We start from the raw sequence: 23,907 nt of genomic DNA, 5'->3' as shown, positions 1-23,907 counted from the left end.
CACCAGACAGGACACGGCTGAGGGTGTGGCGGGGAGGGGCTCCGTGCCCACCTCCCTAGGCCCCTGGCCTCCTGGCGTAGCTGCTTCTGTCTTCTGTTCTCTGGTGGGGAAATATCACATCCCGGGGCCATGGGGACGCCATTCGGGTTGTGAGGACTGTGTGCTCGGCCAGGGGACCCAAGCTCGCCGCAGTCCCAGTCCTGTTGGGGAGGTGGCCAGCCCCCACCCCCCAGTTCGGAGAACACAGGTTCTCAGCCGAGGCTGAGGGTGCTGCCTGAGGGCTCCCCTCCCGCAGGCTGTGCTGGGCGACCAGGTCCCCTGGGCCTGCCCTGGCGCTGTGCGGGAATCCCCCCTCTCCACGCACCGCCCCTCCGCGGGCTCCGGGTTAGGTGCCCGTGAGAACAACGGGAGCCCACGGATCGGACCGCCACCGACTCCACCACCCTCCTGTGGGATGGCCAGTTAGCGGCACCCCCAGGACACGGCGTCAGACGGTCACAGATCTGTGATTCGATTGCTGTTGTTACTATAAAGTACTGCGTACAAATGCACTCGGTCTGATTTTATAAAATGCAGTGGACAAAAGGATTGTATTTTTCCTGTTATATCCTCGGGATAAAAGTCAGACGTTGTTATACAGGAAGGAGCAAAAGTCGGCTGACAGTTGTTCATGTGGAAAATCATGCAGTAATTGGCCAGTGACAATACGAGAATGAGCTGCTCATGTACCGCACGGCCCCCCGCCTCTGCCGCCTGTACCCTAAATTCCCGCCGGCATCCCTGCTGCTTCCGCTGCTGCGCATGTGGTAGCAGTCGGCCCTCACGGGCGCCCGCACACCCTGGGATGACCCATTTCGGACACAGGCAGCAGCCTCCTGTGGGGATGGCCCCGGGGCGAAGGGGCCTGGTGTGAGGTCACCCCTTCGGGGCTCCCATCAGGACTGACGGCCTGGCCCCAGGACAGCACGGCCGCTCGGAGTGACTGTCACCTCTAGGAGCCTCTTCCCAGGACCGGTCGGCAGCCCAGAGGTCACTGCGTCCAGGCTGAGGGCTCCCCTGTTCTGCAGAGGCTGGTGCGTGGGCCTGGGGGGAACCGAGGCCCCCTGTGGGCCTGGGATCGGGAAGGTGAGGCCATGTCTGGGGAGAGCAGGGCAGGGAGGAGCGGCTGGCATGTCCGGGGCGGGGGGGGGGGGGGGTAGGGGGGTGGGGGGGGCACGCGGTGTCTCAGGGACCCGCAGGCGGTGCTCACACTCCGTGCTGTGCCCTGGAGCCGGAAGCCGCATCTCCCACCACATTCCTGCTGCCTCCTTAAGCGGCGCTTTGGAAAAGAATGCTCAGTGGCAGAAAGAAAAGGGAGAACAGATCCAAGTCCTGGCCCACGTACTCCCTTAGGTCCTGGGACACAAAGCTGTTGGACCCTGGCCATCGCTGAGGCCATCCTTATGCAGTGACAGGCTCCCAGCAAGTGCTCCTGCACTCCTGGCTGAGAGGAGCGGAGCGGCCTGGGGGGTGGGGGTGGAGACAGGGAGCCCCCTGCCCCTCCTCCGCCTGCGCCTGCGGGAGGCTCAGGGCTCTTGGCAGGGGGCTGCTTCCCCTCAGCTCCATCTTGAGACTTTGTTTTCGGATTTGAGGTATCTGGGACGGGTAAGAATGGAAAAAATGTGCTTTCCCTCTTCCAGATAATTGCCACAGGCCCCGCTTTTGTTTAAATTCTTGGAAACTCATGGTTGCGGCCTGTGAAGTGGGGAGGCCTGGCCCGGGAGCCTCCCACCGGGAGGATGTGGGTGTCTGCGCTTGGGGGAGCCCGGGCTCGGGTCAGCGTGAGGACACGGCCGGTGTGCCTTCTCCCTCCCGGGGACACGCGGGGAGTGCGAGGCCAGGCGCTGTGTGAGCGTGCGAGATGTGGTCCCAGAAACGAGGCGTCCCAGCCGGCAGGGGATGTCAGGGCGGCCTTCGAGGGGAGATTAGGAGAGGCGTCCGGAGGGCAGTGAAGAGCCCCAGCTTTCCAGCTGTGAGGTTGTGGCAAACCTGTCAATTTCATACCCGACGAAGTTCAAGTTCACTTAGTCATTCCACCCAGACGACCTTGCCCTGTGGCAGGTTCCGTGGTGCCGGGCGATGGGTGGTGTCGGCCTGAAGCCGTCCAGTAGGGAAGGTGTTTCATCAAAGAGTACGTTGGTCCAGCTGTGCAGAGCGGGCGGCGGAGCGGGCGGCTGGGGCGGTGTTCTGCTCTGATCGGCTGGGGGACTTCCGGCAAGCTGCCTCATTATTACATTTAACTAGAGGGGCTCCCTCAGCCTGGCCTGCGCCCTCTCGCAGTCCGGGAGCCCGCGGGGAGCAGGCCTAAGCCGTCAGTCGGACATCCTTAGCGCTGTCGTGGAGGTGGGAGAGGCTCCCGCCACCACCGCTGTGCTCGCCAGCCGTGAGCCCAGCTTCTGGCTGAGCAGCACTCCCCCTGTGGGAGCGCACTGACCACAAGGGGGCAGATGCTCCCCCTGGTGGTCAGTGCGTCATAGCGGCCAATTGTTCTGCTGTTCAGTCAATTTGCATATTAGCTTTTTATTATATAAGATATGTTTTTTATTGATTTTAGAATGAGAGGAAGGGAGAGGGAGGGGGAGGCATCAATTGGCTGCCCCCGCCTCCTGGGTTGCAGGGGATCGAGCCTGCAACCTGGTGCTATGCCCTGACCGGGAATCGAACAGGTGACCTCTTGGTGCATGGGATGGTGCCCAACCATCTGAGCCACGCCACCAGCCGGGCAAGTTACTGAGGACTTTAATCTGGTTCCCTCTCAGTAAAGAGGGCACAGAAAAAGGTACCAGCCTCAGCCCCACTCAGGGGTCAGCTGGCTGTGCCCTCCGCACCCCTGGAGGCTCCTTCCCTGGGACGTCCTGCCCCCTCCGGCCCCTGGAAGGCGGAATGAATGGCCAGCCCAGTCAGGGGGAGCCACGTGTCTCTAGACATAACGACCACCCAGCACAGCAGGGGCCTCCGGTCTCCCTAAGGGCGGTGCAGGGTCAGAGTGGAATCTGAGTGCCTGGACTTCGCTTCTCAGGGGGAACCCGGCCCCCTGCCTGTAGCTCCCTTTCTTCGCCTGCTCCCAGCAGGGGCAGCACCGCAGGGCCCCACCGGGAGGGCGAGGGCAAGGGCGGCTTTGGGTGTGGCGTCCTGAATGGGGGCCGTTCCTGCTAAAACACTCCCAGGCCCCGCCCTCCTCCGGGTGGGGTGGCGGACAGTCTAGTCCCTGGTGCTGGAGGGAGGGTGGAGAGCTTTCCTGCTGGGGCTTCCTGGTGTCCTGGGGTTTCCCTGCATCCGGTGTGGGTGCAGAAGGGCCTGCCTTTACTGGAGTGTCTCTGAGAGCCTGCTGCCCACTCCCCAGGCTTCTGCCGCGGGGAAACTGAGGCAGAGCTGAGTGGGGCCCTGGGTCTTGGGGAGGCCGGCATCTACCTGCCTCCGCTGCTCTGAGCATCCCTCTGCCTGGACTCCTTCCCTGTCTGCCCCGGCCTCTCTGGATGCTGCCCTTGAAGAAGTCACATGACCCCTGAAGTCTTGCCTCCTCCCTCCCTCCAGGGGCCGGGCCTGGGAGGGTCCCCGTGGCTTTATGTTCGCAGGACCCCAGGGGCCTGGAAGCTGCCAGCGGGCAGGGAGCATCCACTCTGAGCCCTGTCCTCGGAGGGGAGGAGGGACCCGGGAGGGAAGTTGTGCAGGAACCAGCACTCAGCCCGCCCGCGCCGGAGGCAGCCCCGGGACACTCGGGAGGGCTGCTCCATGGGTCCCCTAGTCCCCGGCCCCCACCGGGAGGCCCCTGGGGCGCACGGGACCCCGGCCCGCCCCGCTCGGCCGCACTGTTAGGGCGGCGAGGCCAGGTGACGGGCCAACGCGGCGCGGGCGGCGCGATTGCCCTTCGCGGCCTCGAGGGGGCCCTGCGGCGGCCGCGAGCCGGGAGGACGCCCGCTCCTCCTGTCGGCGCCCGGGCTGCTGCGCCATCGCCGCGGGACCGCCGCTCGCCAGGTACCGGAGGGGCCACGCCGCCCTCTTTGTTTCGGGTCCGGCGCCTGCGTCTGCGCCCCGGGGAGGGGTTGGGGCGCGCGGGCAGGGGAATCGGGGCGCGAGGGGACCGGGCTCGGCCGCGGTCCCGGACGGGGAGTGGAGACACGGTCAGGGGGCGCGGGGCGGGGATCGGGGCGCGCAGGGACTTGCTGGGGCGGGACTGGGGGCTGGGGCCGGGGTCGGGGCGCGGGCGGAGGTGGGGGGACGGGTCTGGGTCCGGGGCGCAGGCCGGAGCGGCGCTGCCCGAGTGGACTTCACTCTCCAGGACCGTCCGGGACTGCGGGGCGGGGAGCCGAGCCGGGACGCCACAGGGACGCGGCAGCCCTCCCGCCCGGGCCGCAGTCTCGGGGCGCGTGTGTCCCCACTTTCCCTGCGGGGGCAGGCGGAGGGCCCCTGCGCCCCCTCTGTCGCCGGGGGAGGCGGCCACCTGTGGCATGTGCTGCCGCCGCTGACAAGCGGGAGGAGGGCGAGGGTCTCGGGCGGGTCCGTGCGCCCTGCGCTGGCTCCTTTGCTGGAAGCGACTTGAAAGTCGGTGGCGGGTGGCGGGAAGGACAGAGCCCCCTCCGTTCCCGGGAGGCCAGTGGGCGACCCCCTCTCTAACCGGCGGGAACATAAACGCGCGGGGTGTGGGCACCTGGGGGGGAGCACGGGGAGGGCGCTGCCTACGATCAGCCGCAGCCTCTCACAGCTTTGATCCCGGGGCAGAGGCCCCGCTTCTCTTTGGCTCCTGGCAGTGACGTGAGGCAGGACCTGCGGGGCGCTCACCCCAGCTGCAGTGCAGTGTGGGAGTCGGGCGCAAGCCTGGGTGCTTCCCGGAGGCTTTGGGCTGTGACGGCCCTGAGGTGCGTGGCTGGTGCCTTGGGAACTGGATGTGCTTGTCCTGGAGGTTTTGTCTTCCGCCTTTGGGCCCCGGGAGCTTCTATTTGCAAATCAATCAACAAGTATTAAGAAAGGCAGTTCTGGGAGGGCTGCTGGGCTGGGGCACCTGGGCCTCTGGACAGTCCTGCCCCCGGGACAAGGTGGTAGGGACCCTCCTGTGAAATAGAGCCAGTCCGGCCTCAGACACAGAGCCACAGCCTGTGCGTGGGTGTTTGCTGGTACTGAGGGCTCTGCCTGCGTTCATTTCATCCAAATGACAACCCTGGGGGGTAGTTGGGGTTAAGATCCATTTTGCAGATGTGCAAACTGAGACAGAGAGTGTGGAGTGGGGCGTGTGCCCGGGATTGGGCCGGACAGTGGGTGCGAGGCCTGCCCCTGAGGGGCCTGCACCTGTCCTCACAGCAGGCCTCCCCCGGCGGAGCCCTGGGATTCTTTGTTTACAAATCCCCAGCGGAAGGAAAAGCCGGTCCCGCTGGTGCCTCTGGATGCAGACTGGCCTTTATAAGTAGCTTTGGCACCTCGTGGTTTCAAATGGAGCCACTTGCAGATGTGACCCTGGGAGCTCAGGGTCACGGGGTCAGAGTCTGTGCCTGGGCCGTGGTCTTGTTGGGGGGGGGGGGGCGGGTACAAATGGCCTAGGGGGGGGAGAGGCCGAGACGGGAGCGTTTCTGACCCGGCACTGGTGGGGGCCCCTCTCACAGGTCAGGGAAACGAGAGGGGGGCTGGCAGCCCTCTGGCTCTGGCTGCCGTGCGACCCTCCCGCCATCCTGGCTGCCGTGAGTCAGGGAGCTCAGGTGGGAGCAGTGATGTCCCGCCACCGCCTTGCTCCCTACCAGCCCCACCCACTGGTGTCCCAGACCCCTGCTGGGGGCTGCCCCTGCTGGACAGGAGGGAGGGGCCAGCGGAGGCAGGTGGCCACTGTTAGATGCCATAAGTGTCACTGAGGGATTGACGGTCATCATGGTGACCCCTAGACTTTTATAAAGAGTTATGCTAATTAAAAAAAAAAAAAGAAGGTAGTGATCCGGAATCAATATATTTTGTCCCAAATGGGCTAAATAATAAAGATATGTATGTGTCTGGTGTCCCTGTCAGTGGCCATGAAAAGGCCCTCTGGGGGAGCAGTCTTCAGAGCCACCACCTCCCGGAGATACACCTTTGCTAATATGTCCCCTGGGTAGGCAACAAGACCCTCTGCTCCCAGCTCAGTCACCTTGCAAGAACAGGGCCATGACCGGACACTCCCAGCCTTGCAAGGCGTGGCTTTGTCTCCTTTTCTTGGGATTGGGCAGAGACTCGCTGAGCTTAAAAAACGTGCCTGTCCCAGGCCTGGTGGTCCAGGTCAGGTTGGAACTCAGATGTGTCTGGGGACAGAGCCTGGGCCTGGCCATCGTCCACAGAAGGTGAGGACCCCCTAAATCCCTAGGGACCCGAGCTGCGAGTGGGTGTGGGGGTGCGGTGCTGGGTGGGGTCCCCGAATGGAACCCAGGTCCCTTTGCAGTGCTGGGACTTCTTCCTAAGACCAGGGGTCTCCAAGGCCCCCCACCTGTCCCCCCACCCCCCGGTCTGGGCAAAGTTTTGAGGAGCCCGGGCCACAGCTGTCCAGGGTTCCTGCCGCAGCTGCTTCCTGGGGGCGGGAGGGGGGGCGCCGGGGGGGCTGCGCCCCCCTGTACAGCCCTTCCTTCCTCCACAGCTCTAATTCGGGCTCTAATTCGCACGTGGAGGCTGCTGCCTTCCTCTTCCTCTGTCCTGGGAGAGAGAATAGCTCCCCACGTGTCCCTGCAGCGGCCTTGTTCTCACGTGTATCAGACTCTGGGCACCGCTGCTAGCCTTCCCTCCGGCCAGGCTGCTCCCCTCCGGCCAGGCTGCTCCCCTCCAGGCCAGGCTGCTCCCCTCCAGCCAGGCTGCTCCCCTCCGGCCAGGCTGCGCCTGCACAGGGGACCCTCCAGGTGGGCCCAGGGCCACACCTCCTGTGTGGCAGCGCCCGTGAGTGTGGTGAACACGGGCCCCGGCTCTCCAGGTCTGAGGTTTGGAAGACACAGAGAGGAGGGCCCTGGACCCCGCTGGGGGTGTCCCCTCTCTCACCGCAGCTGGATGGGGAGCAGGCCCACATCTGGCTGCTCGCCCTGGGGCCGGGCTGGGCCATTAGCGGGCGCCTGAGTTCTGCACACATTCCTCCCGGAGCTGAACAAAAGGGCCCCATTGACTGGGGCCTGGCGCTCTGCTCCGTTGTAATCCATCACCTCCCTGAGCGCCCCCGCCCCACGGATGATTCTGGACACGGATCAAAGGTACAGTTCAGGCTTCAGGCGGCAGCTGGGAGGGGACGGCCGGGCCCAGCAGCCACAAACCTGGGCAAAGCTGCCCTTTGTCACGGTGACTGCCCCGTGGTCCCCTCCCTGCAGCCCCGGACACAGCCGGCTCTGGGGACTCACCACACGCTCCCTGCGGGTGTGGTTTGTGTGATTGGGCTGTTTGTCCAGCGTGTGGCTCTGGGCCCTCCTTACTGGGGTCCTGGGTCTCCACAGCCCGGGCCCTGCTGGAGCATCGAGTCCGTCCTGTCTGATCCCACGGGCAGGCCTGTGAGACAGCAGGGGCGGCGGGAGGTCGGGGTGGGGGGGGTGCTCAGGGCAGGAGGGTCTCAGATCATGGACGTGTCTTTGCTCCTAAGTTGTCCTTTGACCTTGTCCACAAAGTGATTTGTCATTTACGTGCGCTCGCGCAGTCTCCGAGCAGACGGAGAAGGGGCGCAGGAAGGAGGGCTGCCCGCAGCGCGTCCCCCGCTTGCGCCGGGCACGCTCTGTGTCCAGTTTACAAGCTGAGAGCAAGTGCACTATCTGGTACCTTTTGGCGTCGACGCGGCTGGGACAGCCTCTCCACCGTCACAGCTGCGCTCACGCGTGTGGACGACAGCACAGTGGGTGCCCTGTCCGTGGACGTGCGGCCCAGGGTGCGGTGACCATTGAGCCTGCGGTCACCACAGCCTGCGGTCAGCCCTGTCGGGTCATCGCGGGGCAAGAGCCCGGCTAGTCATGTCCTTGGAGGACATCTAAGGCCGTTCCAGGTCAAAGAACACAAACTTCTTTTGATTGTGGCAAAATACATGTGACGTAAAATTTACTATTTTTTTCATTTTTATTTTATTTAAAAAATATATTGTTATTGATGTCAGAGAGAAAGGGAGAGGGAGAGAGAGAGACAGGAACATCAATGATGAGAGAGAATCATGGACCAGCTGCCTCCTGCACACCCCACACGGGGGATGGAGCCCGCAACCGGGCCTGTGCCCTGACCGGGAATCGAACCCTGACCTCCTGGTTCATAGGTCGATGCTCAACCACTGAGCCACGCCGGCCGGGCCCGATCACTTTTAAGTGCACAGCTCGGTGGCACTACGTACTCTCACATTTTGTGTGGCCGTTACCACGTCCGTCCACAGCTCATCCTCCTGCAAAGCTGGGCCTCTGTCCCCATCACACACTCACTGCCCCGCCCCCGCCCCTGGCACCACCGTCTCCTTTCTGTCGGATGAATCGGCTGCGTTAGGGGCCTCCTGCCAGTGGGCTTGCACAGTGCCTGCCCTGTGACCGCTGGCTTCCTCAGCGTCATGCCCCCAGGGCCCACCCGCGGCAGCAGGTGTCAGACGGCCGTCCCCTCCAGCCGCATGGTCTTCGCCGAGTGGCGGACCCATCTGCGTGTCATCGGTGCTGAGGGGCTCGGCGGCTCCGTGGGGCCCCTGCTTCGCACCCGTGGGCTCCCCCCGGACGTGAGCACAGACTCTCTGAAGCCCCTTCACCTGTGTCGTCCAGCACGGTCGTGGGGCCCCGCCTGCGTCCACTCGTGTCTGCCCGTGTCTGCGCGCTGGGCAGGGAGCCCACGGCAGCAGCCAGGCCCGCGGGGAGGGGCGAGGGGCCCCGTCTCCCTGGATTTGACAGATCGTGTAAACTCCGTGATGAATGCGATGAGAAAGCGGGAAGAATGGCTTTTGTTTAAAAAAAAAAAGAGCCTTCGGGTTGCTTGGTGTTATTTTCGGCTAAAGGCCCGATCTGTCTCTGGAGCCTGGCTTTCCTTTGGGCGAATGGTCCCGTCTGGGAGCCGCTGCCGCGCCTGTGATCTGGGGAGCAGTTGCCCGGCTGGCCCTGCTTCTCCGTGTCTCGGGGAGCAGACCGGCCTGCTCTGGCTCGGCCCCGGGACGTGGTGATGGCGACACGCCGGGAAGGCCTGTGCGGCGGGAGGCCCAAGCGGCGGGGCCAGGCCCAGGCCAGCTGGTGGCCGCTGGTTAATCTTTACCCCGAGAATATGTTCCGTCTCCAGCGGAAAGGCCTGCCCGGGCCCTGCCCTGCCCAGAGCCACTGGCCCAGGACGCCGACTTCCTGGGCGTTTGCTGAGGTGCCAGGTGTGGAGGGCGGGCGGGCACCTCACATGCGCCCTCCTCACTTGGCTCCCTGGCCAGGAGGCTCTGCTTCCTCGCGGGGCGCTGCGGGAGCTGAGGGGGAAATCGGGGGTCCCTGTGGCCCCAGAGCGCAGCCCGCGGGGGACAGAGGGTGTGGCCAGGTTGAGGAAGAACTGTGGGGCCATTTGGGGTGAAAACGGGAAAACCCTGAGGCAGGGAACGAGGCCCATGCAGCCTGGGGTGGGCACGGGGCCGGGGGCCTGGCTGCAGGAAAAGCAGTGCCCCCCTCGGCCCCCCCATTCCTGAGGAGGGTGGGGCTGAGCCCCCAGGCCTTTGGCACCCCGGGCGCTGGGTCCTGCTGGCTTGAGGAGCAGGGTGCAGCCATAGTGATGAGGCCTCGCCCTCAGGGTCCCCCCTTCCCCGAGGAGAGTCCAGGGCCCCCGCCCTAAGGAAGGGGGCCCTGTGCTGGGGCTGCGTGGGGAAACCTCGTAGCACCTGAGCCTCATTTTCTAAAAGTGGGGCGCATGTGCACCCCATTTCCACAGCAGCCGGGCTGCCCGGGTCCCCCTTTGCCCTTGCTGCCTGTGAGGCCGTGATTTTCACAGACGGAGGTGGTGAGGTTTGGGCGAGCTGAGTGGCAACGACCCTCCGCACCCCCGTTTAAATCGGAATAATCCCCAACACAGGTGCGGGGGGGCGGTGCCCTCTGACCGCGTCTGTGCACGCGCTCAGGCCCCGTGATGGCTGTGCGTGTGTGATGGTCCCCCTGCGTCCCCCGGACAGACCCCCTGGGCAGGGACCCCAGCACCCCGGCCCCACGCTGCCTTTCCTGCCACCCGGGGGTCTGTCCTGTGTTGTCTGGGGTCGGGGGGCGGGGGGTCGGGGGTTCCCTGTGCTCCTCTCTCTCCTCACTGAGATCTGAGCTCCTCCAAGGACGTGGGAGGCCCGAGGCTTCTGGCGTTTCAATGTGATAAGAGCTTGGGAGGAGCTGTGAGCCCTTCGATGAGTAGTGACCTCACTCATGACCTTGGAAGAGGCGTGACCTCACCATGACCTTGGATGAGGCATGACCTCACTCACGACCTTGGACGAGGGGTGATCTCACTTGGAGCCTCCCTATCTTCTCGATGGGAGACCATCCCATACCCCCCACCCCCCATTGGAACCTTCTGGAGGCTGATTCTCCTCTTCTAGAGGAAGAGAGCGAGGTTCACTTTCCGAGGTGCCCTCCACGTGCCTCTCACAGACTCGAGAAGGCAGTCGCTGTCCTCAGATGTTCCCAGCAGGCCCTCAGAGCCGCAGGCTAACGAGGCCCCAGCTGACGGCCTCGCCTGGTTCCCGGCAGCAGATAGCAGCCTTCAGAGCGCTGGGATTGACGTCAGGGGGCCAGGGGTCACGCCCTTGACCTTGACCAAGGCCTGAGGGAGGGATGGCCGGAAGGCCATCTCCCCGGCTGGCGGGACTGTCCTCTGGCCCTGCCTCTGGCCTCCATCCTCCGTGTGTGGCCGTGGGACCTCCACCGAACGTTCACGATGCTCATGCCTCATCCTGACCCGCCTCCGTGGCCCCCGTGCCCGTCCGCCCGCGATAAGGATGTGGGGCCCGTGGCTGCGTGTTCACTGGGAGGCGCCCACCGTGGCCCCGTTTCCGTCCGCCTACGATAAGGATGTGGGGCCGTGGCTGCGTGTTCACTGGGAAGCGCCCACTGTGGCCCCCGTGCCCGTCCGCCCGCGATAAGGATGTGGGGTCGTGGCGGGGCCCGTGGCTGCGTGTTCACTGGGAGGCGCCCACCGTGCCCCCGTGCCCGTCTGCCCGCAATAAGGATGTGGGGCCCATGGCTGCGTGTTCACTGGGAGGCGCCCACCGTGGCCCCCGTGCCCGTCCGCCCGCAATAAGGATGTGGGGCCGTGGCTGCGTGTTCACTGGGAGGCGCCCACCGTGGGCCCAGAAGCTGAGGGACGTCGTCTGTGTGAATGGAAGTTGTCACCGCGCCTTCTTGGGGCTCCCCTGGGGTGTCTGGGCTGCGGGGGAGTCCGGCTGGTTTCCCCACGCCCTGGCCCACGAACTGCTCCCTGTGGCGGGGCTCCCTGAGGTTGTACAGAGCCCCTCCTGCCCGGTTCTTGGACACAAACTCTGACCCCATGTGGGGGCTCAGTTTTCCCTCCAGGTGCACAGAGGCCCCACGAGGTTGTCGGTGGGCAGGACAGAGGTGGGACGGGCATGAGGCCACCCCCACCCCGTCCCTGTCCGTCCTCTGTGCACACGACGCCTGCTGAGTGGGGTTGGGGCGACTGGGCCCCAGCTTTCCAGCGAGGAAACAGTCTAACTTCACAAGCAGGCGAAGGCAGGTGGGCGTGCACCCCACTTCCTAGAAGGAAGCCCTGGTGGCCTCTCTCTGCCCTCATCGGCCGGGCTGGAGGCACTGCTGGGGAAGGGGCACCCAGAGTCTGGGGTGTGGGGTGGGATCCTCTGTGGGGAGTCATGTCATCTTGAAAGGAGGGGAGCTGGCAGGGGCTTCGCCTCTTGCACTCGGCTAAGAGGAGGAGAGAGCATCTGCGGGAAGTGTCCTGGGGGGGGTTACCAGGCGGGGTTACCTGGGGGGGTCACCAGGCGGGGTTACCTGGAGTGTCAGCCGCTGTGATGCCGCCCAGGGCTTGCTGGGGTTGCTATCCCTTCGTGTGGGAGCCCACATGGGCCCAGGAACGGGCAGCTGCTGGCTCTTGCCTGCAGGAGCATGCGCCTCCGCAGGGGAGGGTAGCAGAGGGTCCGCACAGCCCACCTGCCATCCTCGTGTGGGTGGGAGTGGTCCAGAGGCTCTGGCCAGGTGGCCAGGCAGCCAGGGGGCCGGGGATGCCCAGCGGACCGTTCACTCCCTCCTGCACCCAGCCTCCTGAAATTGGGCACCCTTCCAGGTAGGCTCTCTCTGGAAAATTCCGCAGACACACCTGTGACAGCGGCTGTGCCTCCCCAGCCGTGAGTGCACACGTCGCAGCGTTTCGGGTGGCATCACTCCTGGTTGGAGGCTTGGCCATCACCGTACAGTGTCCTCACCTCCTCCCACTGGGAGTCGGGGTGAGGATTCAAAACATTCCGGATATTTCCGAATGCCCTGGAGTGCCCTGTTTGGCTGGCAGAGAAGTCAGTCAGTGCTTACAAAATTGAGCTGCGGTGAAGAAATTCCGGAGCATTCTACAGGCTGTCACTGTGTGTAAAAAAATGCACAAAACTTCAGTGATTGGCAGAAGTACAGCCAGTGGGTTTATTCCATAAAAGAGGGAACCGGAGTTCGGGAGAATCCAAGCACACCCTTCACATGCCCCTACTGCCTCCCCCTTTATGCGTGTGCATGTCCCCATGCATCTATACACATGCCTGTGCGTGCACATGTGAGCTGTGTATAAGGGCATGCAAGTGTACCCATACATGGATGCAAGGTACACACATGTGTGCACAGCACAGTGTGTGTGCATGTGTGTACACGTGTGTATGTGTATGCACGTATACACGTGTCACCAACTCCTGTGGTGGAGGCAGAGCAGGGATTTGGCTGTCGGCTGTGTTTTGTGCCGCCGGCTCCCTGGGTGCTGAACTCCAGACGGCTTCCTGGCTCGAGATTAACTTGGACGCATCGTTAATAGTCCTTTTATGTGTCAAATCCCTGCTATTCTGTTCCAGTCTGTCTTGCAGCCAAAACAGCCTCAGGGGAAAAGAAGGAGAAAAGCACTGAATAGGGCTTGTCAGGAAGGTACCCTGGGAGCTGGGCTGGGCTGGGCTGGGAGCTGGGAGCTGGGCTGGGAGCTGGGCTGGGCTGGGAGCTGGGCTGGGAGCTGGGCTGGGCTGGGAGCTGGGCTGGGCTGGGCTGGGAGCTGGGCTGGCTCGGCTGGGAGCTGGGATGGGATGGGCTGGGAGCTGGGCTGGGCTGGGCTGGGAGCTGGGCTGGCTGGGCTGGGAGCTGGGATGGGATGGGCTGGGAGCTGGGATGGGATGGGCTGATGGATGGATGGGAGCTGAGCTGGGCTGGGCTGGGCTGGGAGCTGGGCTGGGCTGGGAGCTGGGATGGGATGGGATGGGCTGGGAGCTGGTCTGCTCAGGAGCAGCCTGGGCTCTGCAGCCGGGTGCCCCAGGGCTCTTTGCACCAGGGCAGCATAGGCTGCTCCCCTCCACCTGCCCGAGCAGAAGCCCTTCTCCTCCAAACGTGCGGGTGAGCGGTTACCTCGTGCCCCGTTTTCCAGGGCCCCGCCCCTCAGGCCTGTCCCCCAGGGAGCTGGGGCATGGGGGCGGGTGGAGGGTGTGAATCACAGACAGCCAGCTAATCAGAAACCAAAGGGCAGCAGATAGGAAGCCAGTTCCCGGCCGCCCAGGCGGGGCCGCGGTGGGGCCTCGGACCCGGCGTCTGTCTGGTTGACTATGGTCCTCATTCTCGATGTCACGTGCGGCCCGTGGGCACGCGGGGGACACGTGAGAGGAGGCCGAGGCGCGGCCCGGGCGGGGTGAGCCGGACGGGCCTGCACAGGCGTGTCCCCCGGCGGCCGCTGAAGGTGGACACCGTGAGGGCGGGGGAGAGTGTCCTTCACGTGAGACTCACACGCGTTCACGCTCCACCCAAACCCGGATGCCCGTGCCGCTTCCCTCGCATGCTTTTCTGACTCCGCGCCTCGGTGTGAGGTCACGGCCGGGGCGCACATCCACAGCTCCCCGATTCCCGCCCGGCCCCCCGCCACTCGGCCTGAGACGCTGTGCCCCAGAAACCAGATAAAAACCCTCCCCGGGCTGACTGTGTGCCCTTTTCATTCGGGTACAGCGGACACACCGGGGTCTCGGGTTCAGCACGAGCCGGTAGGGGACCCACCGACAGGCTCGCGGGGGCTCCCTCTCGTCCGCTCCTTCCCGGGAATCTGCCGCGGTTCCGCCGACGGGCCGTGACGGTTCCCCTGGCCCCGCCGGGTGGACGGGCCGGTGTGCACCGCGTGAGCGTGTCGCTGGTCACAGACTCCCTCGTGTAAGTACAGCGACCGACAGTGTCCATTTCATAATCAAAGCCACTCGCTTTTACAGCCGTGAGCTGTGAGAGCTGCAGGAATGTGAGGGTCTTTTACAAATTTGCTTTTGGTCATGTTCACCCCAGGTTACTTCTTCCATTGATTTTTTTTTTTTTTTTTTTTTAGAGAGAGAGTGGGAGGGTGGGAGGGAGGGGGAGAGGGAAAGAGAGAGAGAGACACTGATGTGAGAGAGACACATAAAGTGGTTGCTTCCGCACGTGCCCCACCCCGAGCCAGGGACAGAGCCTGCCACCCAGGCAGGTGCCCTTGACTGGGAATGGCGCCCGAGACCCTTTGGTCTGAGGGCCAACACTCTGACCACTGAGCCACCGGCCAGGGCGACGGGAGGGTTTTAAAGGAGAAGCAAGCCGTCACGCCCGCCCGAGAGTAAACGCAGACGCACAGTGGCAGCACGATAAACAGCTCCTGGAAGGAGGAGCTAAGACGTGTTAATGGGTGAGAACACCCAGCTTCCTCAGAATCCGTGCTGTTCGGTTCCGTGTCTAGTGGGGGCCCTGCCTCCGTCCGCGGGACCTCCTGGCGGGCACGGGACTCGCTGAAGCGGTGCTGACTTGGCACCCACTTTGGCTAGTGACCCCAGACGCCCCGCTCGCGGGGGCAGAGCATCCCGTGCCCTGGCCCTGCCTCCTGGGGTGACGCTCCCGCTGGTGCAAGTGTCTGGCCCAAGGGGACCGGGTTAATTCCAGGTCGGTGCGGCCCGACTGGTGACTCGGCACTGCCCCGTCCTCGTCCCCTCCGAGCAGGTCCTGCAGGTGTGGGGCCTTGGGGCGGAGCCTCTAGCACAGGCAGGGGTGGAGGGGGGCTGTGTCCTCACTGCACCCCTCCCAGGCCTCGCTCTGCTGGTCCCTCAGACACAGGACGGTCCTCCTCGGGCCCTCGAGGCCTGTCCCCAGGCCTCACCACCCTGCAGATTTCCCTCCGAGTTAAGGGAAAGACATCCATGTTTCTCTCTCACTCTTTCCCTCTCCCCCCCTCCCCCACACTCTCTCTAAAAAAAGAAAAAAAAATCACTGGGAAAAATACCCTTGGTGAGGATTAACAAAAACAAATTAAAACCCTCATGTTAATAAAGCCTTCCTAATTTATAGCTTTAAACAGTGGCTTTGCTTATGAAATGGTCACTGAAATGGTAGCATTTGAAACGGGGGGGAGGGGGGCGTTGAAAAGGCAGAGGGAACCAGGAAGCGGACGCTCCTCTGTCCAGCGGGTGGGGCGCTGAGCGGGCGGAATCCTCCCGCGTGGAGGGTCTCGAGCTCCCAAGGAGCTGGCTGACCCGTTGGGGTGCGCTGGCCGACGTGACGGCAGAGGTGCCTGGCGGGCGTGGGCCCCGACCCCGTCCCAGCTCTGAGGTGAGGACAGGACGGCCTGGCTCGCTTGTCCACTCGCGGTCCGGGCTGTGTCGGGGGCAGCGGACGAGTGGACGGGGGGAGCTCTGGGGTCAGCTCTGGGACCTCAGTGGCCTCTGGGTGTGAGATGCAGCGAGACGGAGGCTGGGAGGGGAGGGCCCTGCCGGCACGTCTGGACAGAGAAGTTGTGGTTTCCATTCACCAGCGGATGGTGTCTGCGCTGTTCCCACGCCCCCCCTCCCCCCCCCAGGCGCTTTCCCCGGAGGGGGCGGCGAGGGTCAGTCCCTTTTCTGAGGAACCCGGAGCTCTGGCCTCCGAGGGGCAGAGGCAGGGACGGGGCAGCGTGGGGTTTGCTTCTGTCTCTGAGGGGGAGGCCTCCGTGTCCATGAGGCAGGGGCCCCACGCCCCTCCTGCCTCACCCTCCTGGGCCCCCATGTCCACCACCCCTTCCTCCTCCAGACCCAGGAGGCCGAGGGTCAGGAAGGCCGAGGCGGGGCAGGGAAGAGAAGAGCGGGCAGACCCCTGGGCAGGACGGAGGGTGGCCTAGTCACTGAGGGGTGCCCTGTGACTGATCCCTGCCCTGCCCTGCGTTCCTGTTCTGAGCGGGAGGCGGAAGCTCACCCTGGAAGCTGACTTTGCCCAGAAAGTGCGTTTTCTGTGCTTTTTGGAGGCAGCGGGAAGGAAATGATGGGGAGAGGCGGGAATGAGGACCAGCTCGGGGTTCTGGGCACGTGCCAGACCGGAGGCGAAGGGTGTCAGGGGCACCACCTTGTTCCTTAAAAGAAGCCGCGTGACACAGGAGGGGGGGGGGGGCGGGGAGTTGCCTGGGACTCCGTAGCCAAGACCAAGAGATTTTGGTTAGTTGGCTGGACGGAGACCTGGGCTCAGGCAGCGATCTCCAGCGCGCAGAGCGACCAGCAGGGCTCAGAGTGGGCAGAGCCCACGGTGTAAGCAGGGCTGGAGGGAGGGATGGTGCTGGGGGGCGGGGGGAGGGAGTCAGGCAGGGTTCCCTGATTTGAGTTTGGGGAAGCTGGGCCTGGCCTGAGCCCACGTCCTGACTGCTAGCTCACCTGCTGGTGCTGCACCCCGTCTGTCCCCGTCTGGGAGGTGAATCACAGACGTGACTTATTAGTAATTCTGGGGGGGAGGGGGTGTCTGAATGTTGTGCCTTTTAAAGAAGTGGGAGAGGGTCAAGGAGTCGCTCGTCGGCCGGCCTGGGCATCGGGCTCACAGCCTGACCTTGCGGGTTCCTGCTGGGCCAGAGCCCTCTGGATCTCGCCGACTCTGGGCGGGCGTTTGCACCCAGCGCCCCAGGCAGAACAGCCTGCTCCTGGCTCAGCTCGTCCCCACGCCCTGCGCCTGTCTGTGCCAGATGTTGGGGAACCGGACAAGAAGGCCACTCAGGTGTGTTCTGGGGGCCCTGCAGTCCCAGGGGCGGGGCTGTGTCCGCAAACCAAACGCCCGAGTGGCCATGAGAAAGGCGCGCAGTGCTGAACGGGCCGAGACGAGGACTGAACGGGGAGCTGGATTAAGGCCTCATCTGAGGGGGAGGAAGCCAGGAGCCAGTGTCTCTGGGGAGGAGCCAGCCGCACGGGTGCTCCCGGTCGTCTGTGGTTGGAAGTTGTGGCGGCTCGGCTGTCCCCCACCCCCACCCCCGCAGAAACGGACAGGCTGTGCTCAGCCAGAGCCTGAGAGGTTAATGCTGCGAGTCCGGGCTGGAATGCGCACATGTGTTAGCCATAAAGGCCGCCCCGGCCACCCAGACTGCACTCCAGGGCCAGGCATCAGGAGTTGCAAGCAGAGTCGACAATCTGAATTTGGGAGGGTGAGACCCACACAGGCCTGCACCACAGGTTAGAGCCGCACGCCCATGGGCGCCGAGGCAGGCGGGGTCTGGGTCACTGCGCCCCACAGGCGGGGGGGTGGCCTCAGCCGACAGGAGCACCATCTGGGCAGCCTTTCCTTCCTCTCATCATGCCCGGAGGCCAGAGCTTCCCCTGGTGGAGAGCCCAGCTCCACTGCAGGTGGTGGCACCCGTCACAGCGCCCATCACAGCGCCCCTGGTTGCCCAGTTCTGCGGAGTCGGCCAGGCCGGCAGGAGCTGGGCTCTCTGCGGACCATGCCCACCTCCCCTGGAGCTGTCCTTCAGGCAAGGTGCCTTCCCACTTTCCAGGTGCCTGGTCCCTGGTCATATGACACCCCACCCCCACCACGCTGGTCACCTTCCCTCCCAAACGCCAGGCTTCACATTTCCTTCTAGAATTGCAGACCCAGCCCTGGCCAGTTTAGCTCTGTGGATAGAGCGCTGGCCTGCGGACTGAAGGGTCCCTGATTGGATTCCTGGTCAGGGCACATACCCGGGTTGCGGGCTCGATCCCCAGTAGGGGGCGTGCAGGAGGCAGCCGGTCCATGATTCTCTCTCATCTTTGGTGTTTCTGTCTGCCTCTCCTTTCCCTTCCTCTCTGACATCAATAAAACATGTATATGTATGCGTCTAACAAAATGAAATTGCAGACCCAGAGAGGAGAACGGGACTGAAAGTGGGATGTGATTTTTTGGGGGCGCTGGGGATGGGGATTCGGGGAGGGGCTGGAGGTCCGCACCCCCAGCGTGGGAGGTCCTTACTGGGGTGACCGGATGGCTTCAACATTTAAAACCCCTCAGTCCGGCACCTGCGGGCTTGGTTTTCAGCGCCTGGGTGTGCGTTCCTGGAGAGATCTGAACTCCTGCTCCGGCTGCACCCTCGCCTGAGGCGCGGGAATCCTGTCGGCGCGCGGGAGGCTTGCTGCGCCCCTGCCCGGGGCGGCGCGGCAGCGCACCGAGGCCCTGGGTTTGGCTGAGCAGCCTGTGTGCAGGCCCTGGAGCCGCGGGGCGGGCGGGGGAGGGAGGGCTAATTCGTGTCAGATGGAGGTTCGCCAGGGACCGTGCGCTCGCTGCTCGCTGGCTTTTGTTCCCGCCGCTGACTTCTGACTGCGGGGTGGAGGTGGAGGTGGAGGTGGCGGCCGCCTCCGTTCCAGCCGCCGGCGGGGAACTTTTCCTGGGACTCGCAGGGGCCGCGGCACTCCTGCGGGGCACCGGGCACCGCCACCGGAGGGGCCTCGCCCGCGGCCGTCCTTGCCTGGCCAGGCCGGGCTCTCTGGGCGCCGGGAGAGGCCATGCGGCTGCGCGCCCTGACCCGGGGGCCGCCTGGAGGATGCGTGCGCCGGACGCGGGCGCGCAGGCAGAGGCGCCAAGTGAGTGGGTGTGGGGCGCTCCGAGCGGGGGCAGGGGGTGGCGCGGGTTTCTCCCCAGCTCTTTCCGTCTGGAGCGCGCGCGTCCCGTGCTCGTACCCTGGTCTGCGCGCGTGCCCGTGCGCGCTCATATGCCCAGGGTGCGCGCTTGTGTTCCCTGTGTGTGCACGCAGGAGAGGACGAGTGCGGGAAGGGGGGTCTTGCCTGGTGGGCGGCGGGTGTCGGGGGAGCCCCGTGCAGTGGGAGACTGGATGACTTCAGCCTGAACCTTCCAACCCAGCGGCCTCTCGGACACGCTTCTTTGGGTTCCGTTCCCGGAACGGAAGCAGGACCTGGGCCCAGATGGGCTCGCAGCAGCCCAGCCCGTGTTTCTTGCAAAGGCGCTTAGCTCTGCGCGGATGTGGGCTGTTGGCCTGTTGCGAGGGTGCAAGGTCACGGGCACATTACAGGGTCTCACACCAGCAGATGCGGGCGGGGCTCGGCGGCCCTCTCCTTGAGTCTCATCTTTCGGCCTTTATGGCGGCCACTTGCCCAGAAACTTGCCCGTGAGGAGTCTTCCCAGTGTCAGCACCTCCCCGTCCCTCAGCGGATGCTCAGTCAGCAGCCAGAGGCAGGCTGGGCAGCTGGGGGCGCTCCGTGTGGGGCGGGTGTCCCCCTTCTGGGTCCTGTGGCCACCGGTGCTGGACACGTCTCCAGGCAGGAGACCCCCGAGGTTTGGGGGCCGCTCTGCCGAGTGGGAAGTTGCCCTGGAACTTCCGAGTGGAGCCGAGTTGTGTTTTTGCTCAGCGGCTGCCTCCCTGGAACGTGCCGAGGTTTCCCAGATCTGAACGCAGCCTGAGCCCTCGTCCCGAGAGGAGGGATTGAGTGGCCCCGCCGCCCTGGCCTGTGCATGGCCGTGTGTCACCCCAGCGCTCCTGGGGAGCCGGGCCCGGAGGCCGGAGGTCAGTGTGGAGCAGAGGGCGGGCTCGGCCCAGCACCCACGCCAGCACGTCCTTGCTCAGATTTGCAGAGACTTTTCTTTCTAAAAACACCTCGCCATCCAGACCAGCACTAATTGCCAGGCACCCCAGGGGAGTCCTGTGGACCAGCCTCCGCTAGCTCCTTCCCCATGGTCTGCTCCCAGCAATTAAATGCCATTTAGATTCCTGAGCTGAGCCTGCTAACTGCTCCGTGTGGCGGCCTCCCCTCCCCCCGGCTCACGCCCGCCTCTGGGAGCAATGAAAGTGTATCTCAGGTGAGAACAAAGGCGTCTAATCCCGGCTCCTCGCTGCTCTCAGCAGAGAGGTTCTGTGCCAACGCCGGCAGCAGATGCGGCCGCAGGGTCTGCGGCGAGTCCTGCGTCAGCGGGCCGGGAGCTCAGCCCACCGCAGCTCTGCCGTCCGTCCGCCTGGGGAACACAGGCCCTCCTCCGGTGGAATGACATCTGTAAGGAATCAAAGGTCACAGTGTCCGGCCGCGGCCCACAGACTATGGCCAATTCATTCAGGCAACACGTGTTCCTTGAGGCCCGCAGTTCACTGTCTTCAGCGCCGGGCAGAGCCTGGAGGACAGGGACGGGGGCCGGTGTCCTGAGTCGGGGACGTGGCGGTGCGGACGGAAGAGGAGCGTAGACGGAAGCCGAGGTCTGGGGGGGCGTGTGCCAGCCGGGGACTGGCTGCAGCCGGCCCTGTCAGCGCCTGAGCACTGACCCCCTTGTCTAAGCCTGGGCCGGGCCGGACCGCGGAGCCCGGACCCCTCAGCCCCGGCTGTGTGGTTTGTTTTGTTTTGATTTTAATATATTTTTATTGATTTCAGAGAGAAAGGGAGAGGGGGGGAGAGGGAACCATCAGCGATGAGAGGGCGTGTGCCTGGCGGGGACTGAACCTCCTGGCTCACAGGCTGATGCTCCACCCTGAGCCACGCTGGCCGGGCCGGTGTCCCTCGTGGTGGCTCCCAGTCCCGCTGCACGTGCGAGTCACGGTGGCCGTGGGGGGTGGGGGGGCCTTTGAAAAATCCACTTCCGGCCCCACCCCCGGGGCATCTGCTTTACTGGGTCTGGGCTGTGGCTCAGGTGGAGCTGCTGTGAAATCTCCGCCCAGGTGCCTCCCGCGGGGGCTGCCGTGCTCACAGCTGGCCGGCATTTGCTCTCTTCCCGCAGCTCCGCCCACGGCCGGAGGCGCGTCCTGCGTGACTTCAGGGGCCTGAAGCGTGTGAAGGCGTCCCTGGGTTCAGGACACTTGCCTCGTTGGACGGGTTTGACAAGACCAGCCAGCCACCAAGAGAGCCCGGGCCGGTCACTCAGGGGTTAGCGCGCCAGCCCTTGGACCGAGGGTCACGGGTTTGATTCCCGGTCAAGGGTCCGGCCTCGCTGCCGGTTCGACCCAGCCCAGGTCAGGGCGAGTGCGGGAGGCAGCCAGCCGAAGCTTCTCCCCGACGTCAGCGTTTTTCTCTTTCTCTCTCCCATTCTCCTCCCTCCCTTGCTTTCTCTCTCAAAAAAAAAAAAAAAATCCTCGGGTGAGAATTTAAAAAAACAGACAAAAAATCCACCAGGAGCCACGCGGGTAGGTGAGAGGACTGCTGTGGAGCTTGGCTCAGGAGGCCCGGGGGCAGGGGGTGGGGGGGGGGGAGAGGTGGTCACGAGGGGACACGGGGAGGGTCCGCGCACGTGGGAAGGTGGGAGTGGCTGAAGCTTTCGTAGATCTGAAGAACGTTTGACTTCACTTTCATTTTTTTATATTTTATTGATTTTTCACAGAGAGGAAGGGAGAGGGATAGAGGGTTAGAAACATCGATGGGACAGAAACATCCATCAGCTGCCTCCTGCACACCCCCTACTGGGGATGTGCCCGCAACCAAGGCACATGCCCTTGGCCGGAATCGAACCTGGGACCCTTGAGTCCGCAGGCCGACACTCTATCCACTGAGCCAAACCGGTTAGGGCTCACTTTCATTTTTAAAAGGTGTTTTTGCTGGGTACAGAATTCTAGATTGGCAGTTTCCTCAGTGTTTGGTGTTGATCCACTGTCTTTTCACTGCTATTTTATTATTTTTTTTAATTTCAGAGAGGGAGGGAGAGGGAGAGAGAGGTAGAAAAATCATTGATCGGCTGCCTCCTGCACGCCCCCTCCTCGGGATCGAGCCCGCAACCCGGGCCTGTGCCCTGACTGAGAATTGAACCGTGACCTCCTGGTGCATAGGTCGTTGATCAACCCCTGAGCCCCGCCGGCCGGGCCTGCTGTTTTTAAGTTGAGAAATCTGCCATCCCGCTAATGGTTGGTTGGAGTATGTAACGCACCTTTCCCCCTTGCTGGGTACGTCCATGATTCTCGCTCTGTCGCTGGGTTTGAGGAATCTGATGATCGTGGGCCCGGGTGTGGCTTCCGTTGCATTTCTTGTATTTGGGATTTGATGAGTTTCTTGAGCCCGTGGGTTTATAGTTTGGAAAAGTTTGGGCCATTATTTCTTCAAGTCCCCCCCCCCCCACACACACACCTTTTCAGAAGCTCCAGTTACACACGTTAGGCTGCGTAAAGCTGCCCCACAGCTCTGCCCCTGACGCTGTGTGTGCTTATTCGTTTCCTCGGGCGGGTCTCCGTTCTGAGCTTTATTTTGGGAAGCTGTTCTCTGAGGCCTGACCTGTGTTCTGCAGTGTCCACTCCACCAGTAGCCCATCCATGAATTTCCACCTCTCATTTTTACATTTCTTTTCTATAGATGTTTGACTTGGATCTTTTATTTATTTTTTACTTATTATTATTATTTTTAATATTTTTATTCATTTCAGAGAGGAAGGGAAGGGAGAGTGAGATAGAAACATCAATGATGAGAGAGAATCGTGGATCGGCTGCCTCCTGCACGCCCCACGCTGGGATCAGCCCGCAACCCGGGCATGGGTCCTGACCAGGAATTGAACCGTGACCTCCTGGTTCATAGGTCGACGCTCAACCACTGAGCCCCACCGGCTGGGTCGGATCGTCATACCTTTGAGGATCCTATTGACCCTTTGAACATGCGGAACACAGTTATGACACCCCTGCCTCATCGTGGCTCTCAGTCCAACTGCCATATCTCTGCTGATTCTGTCCGTTTGGGGTCCCTGTCCAGTGACCGAGCCTCCTCATGGGCGGTTGCTTTGCGTGCTGGTCATTTCCGATGGGTGCCAGGGGATGTCTGACCGGATACCGACATGGCGAGTTTTGCCTGGTTGGGTGCTGGGTGTCTTTTCGTTCCTGCAGATATTTTGCTTTGTTATGGGATGCAGTTCAGTTCTTTGGAGAGAGTTTGATCCTTTCGGGTACTGCTTTTTATTATCTTGTGTCTTTAAATGTTTTTATTGATTTTAGAGCGAAAGGAAGGGAGAAGGAGAGAGAAACGTCGACGCAAGAGATAAACATCAGTCCAGCCCGTGTGCTCAGTGGTCGGGGCACATGCCCAGGTTTCAGGTTCCATTCCCTGTGGGGCGTGCAGGAGGTGGCCTATGGATGATCCTTGTCATCAGTGATGTTTCAATCACTCCCTCACCCTTCCTCTCTCTGAAATCACTAAAAACGTATATACTTTTTAAATCTACAAGAGAAAAGTGATAGACGTCAATCGTTACCTGTGGGGACTGCACTCACAACCTGGGCCTGGGCCCTGACGGGAACCAAACCAGTGACCTCTCGGTGCCCAGGCCGACGCTCTGACCACTGAGCCACGGCCGGGCTGGGCACTGCTTTTCAGATGTGCAGGTGCAACAGGGGCGGTGCCGGTCGAGAGTGAATAACCACAGCAGGCAGCCCCCCCCCCCCCCCCCGGCTTCCTCGGCAGTACCTCATCGTCCTCAGGCCTGGCTGTGGGGACAGGCACCGTTCCCAGCTCCCTGTGGGTGCTGAGCACGGCTCCTCCGATCCTTGATGCCGCTGCTTGCCTCAGCCTTGGGTGGCTCCCTCACACATGTGTGTGCACACATACACACATGTGCACAC

The 23,907-nt window shown here is 63.3% G+C and overlaps 1 protein-coding gene across 1 annotated transcript in view; it reads left to right on the top strand.

Moving 5' to 3' along the window:
- The first annotated feature begins 3,650 nt into the window (after positions 1-3,650).
- The window catches only part of TNS3 (tensin 3), a 102,697-nt gene continuing 82,440 nt past the window's right edge, over positions 3,651-23,907 (top strand). The window contains 1 exon segment of the mRNA XM_036327197.1: positions 3,651-4,014. The gene's annotated coding sequence lies outside the window, so the exon portion shown is untranslated.

This window comes from Myotis myotis, unplaced genomic scaffold (assembly GCF_014108235.1).
Source record: "Myotis myotis isolate mMyoMyo1 unplaced genomic scaffold, mMyoMyo1.p scaffold_m19_p_11, whole genome shotgun sequence".
Taxonomy (NCBI): domain Eukaryota; kingdom Metazoa; phylum Chordata; class Mammalia; order Chiroptera; family Vespertilionidae; genus Myotis; species Myotis myotis.
The sequence above is the reverse complement of the archived record's forward strand: the minus strand, read 5'-3'. Positions and strand labels throughout refer to the sequence as shown.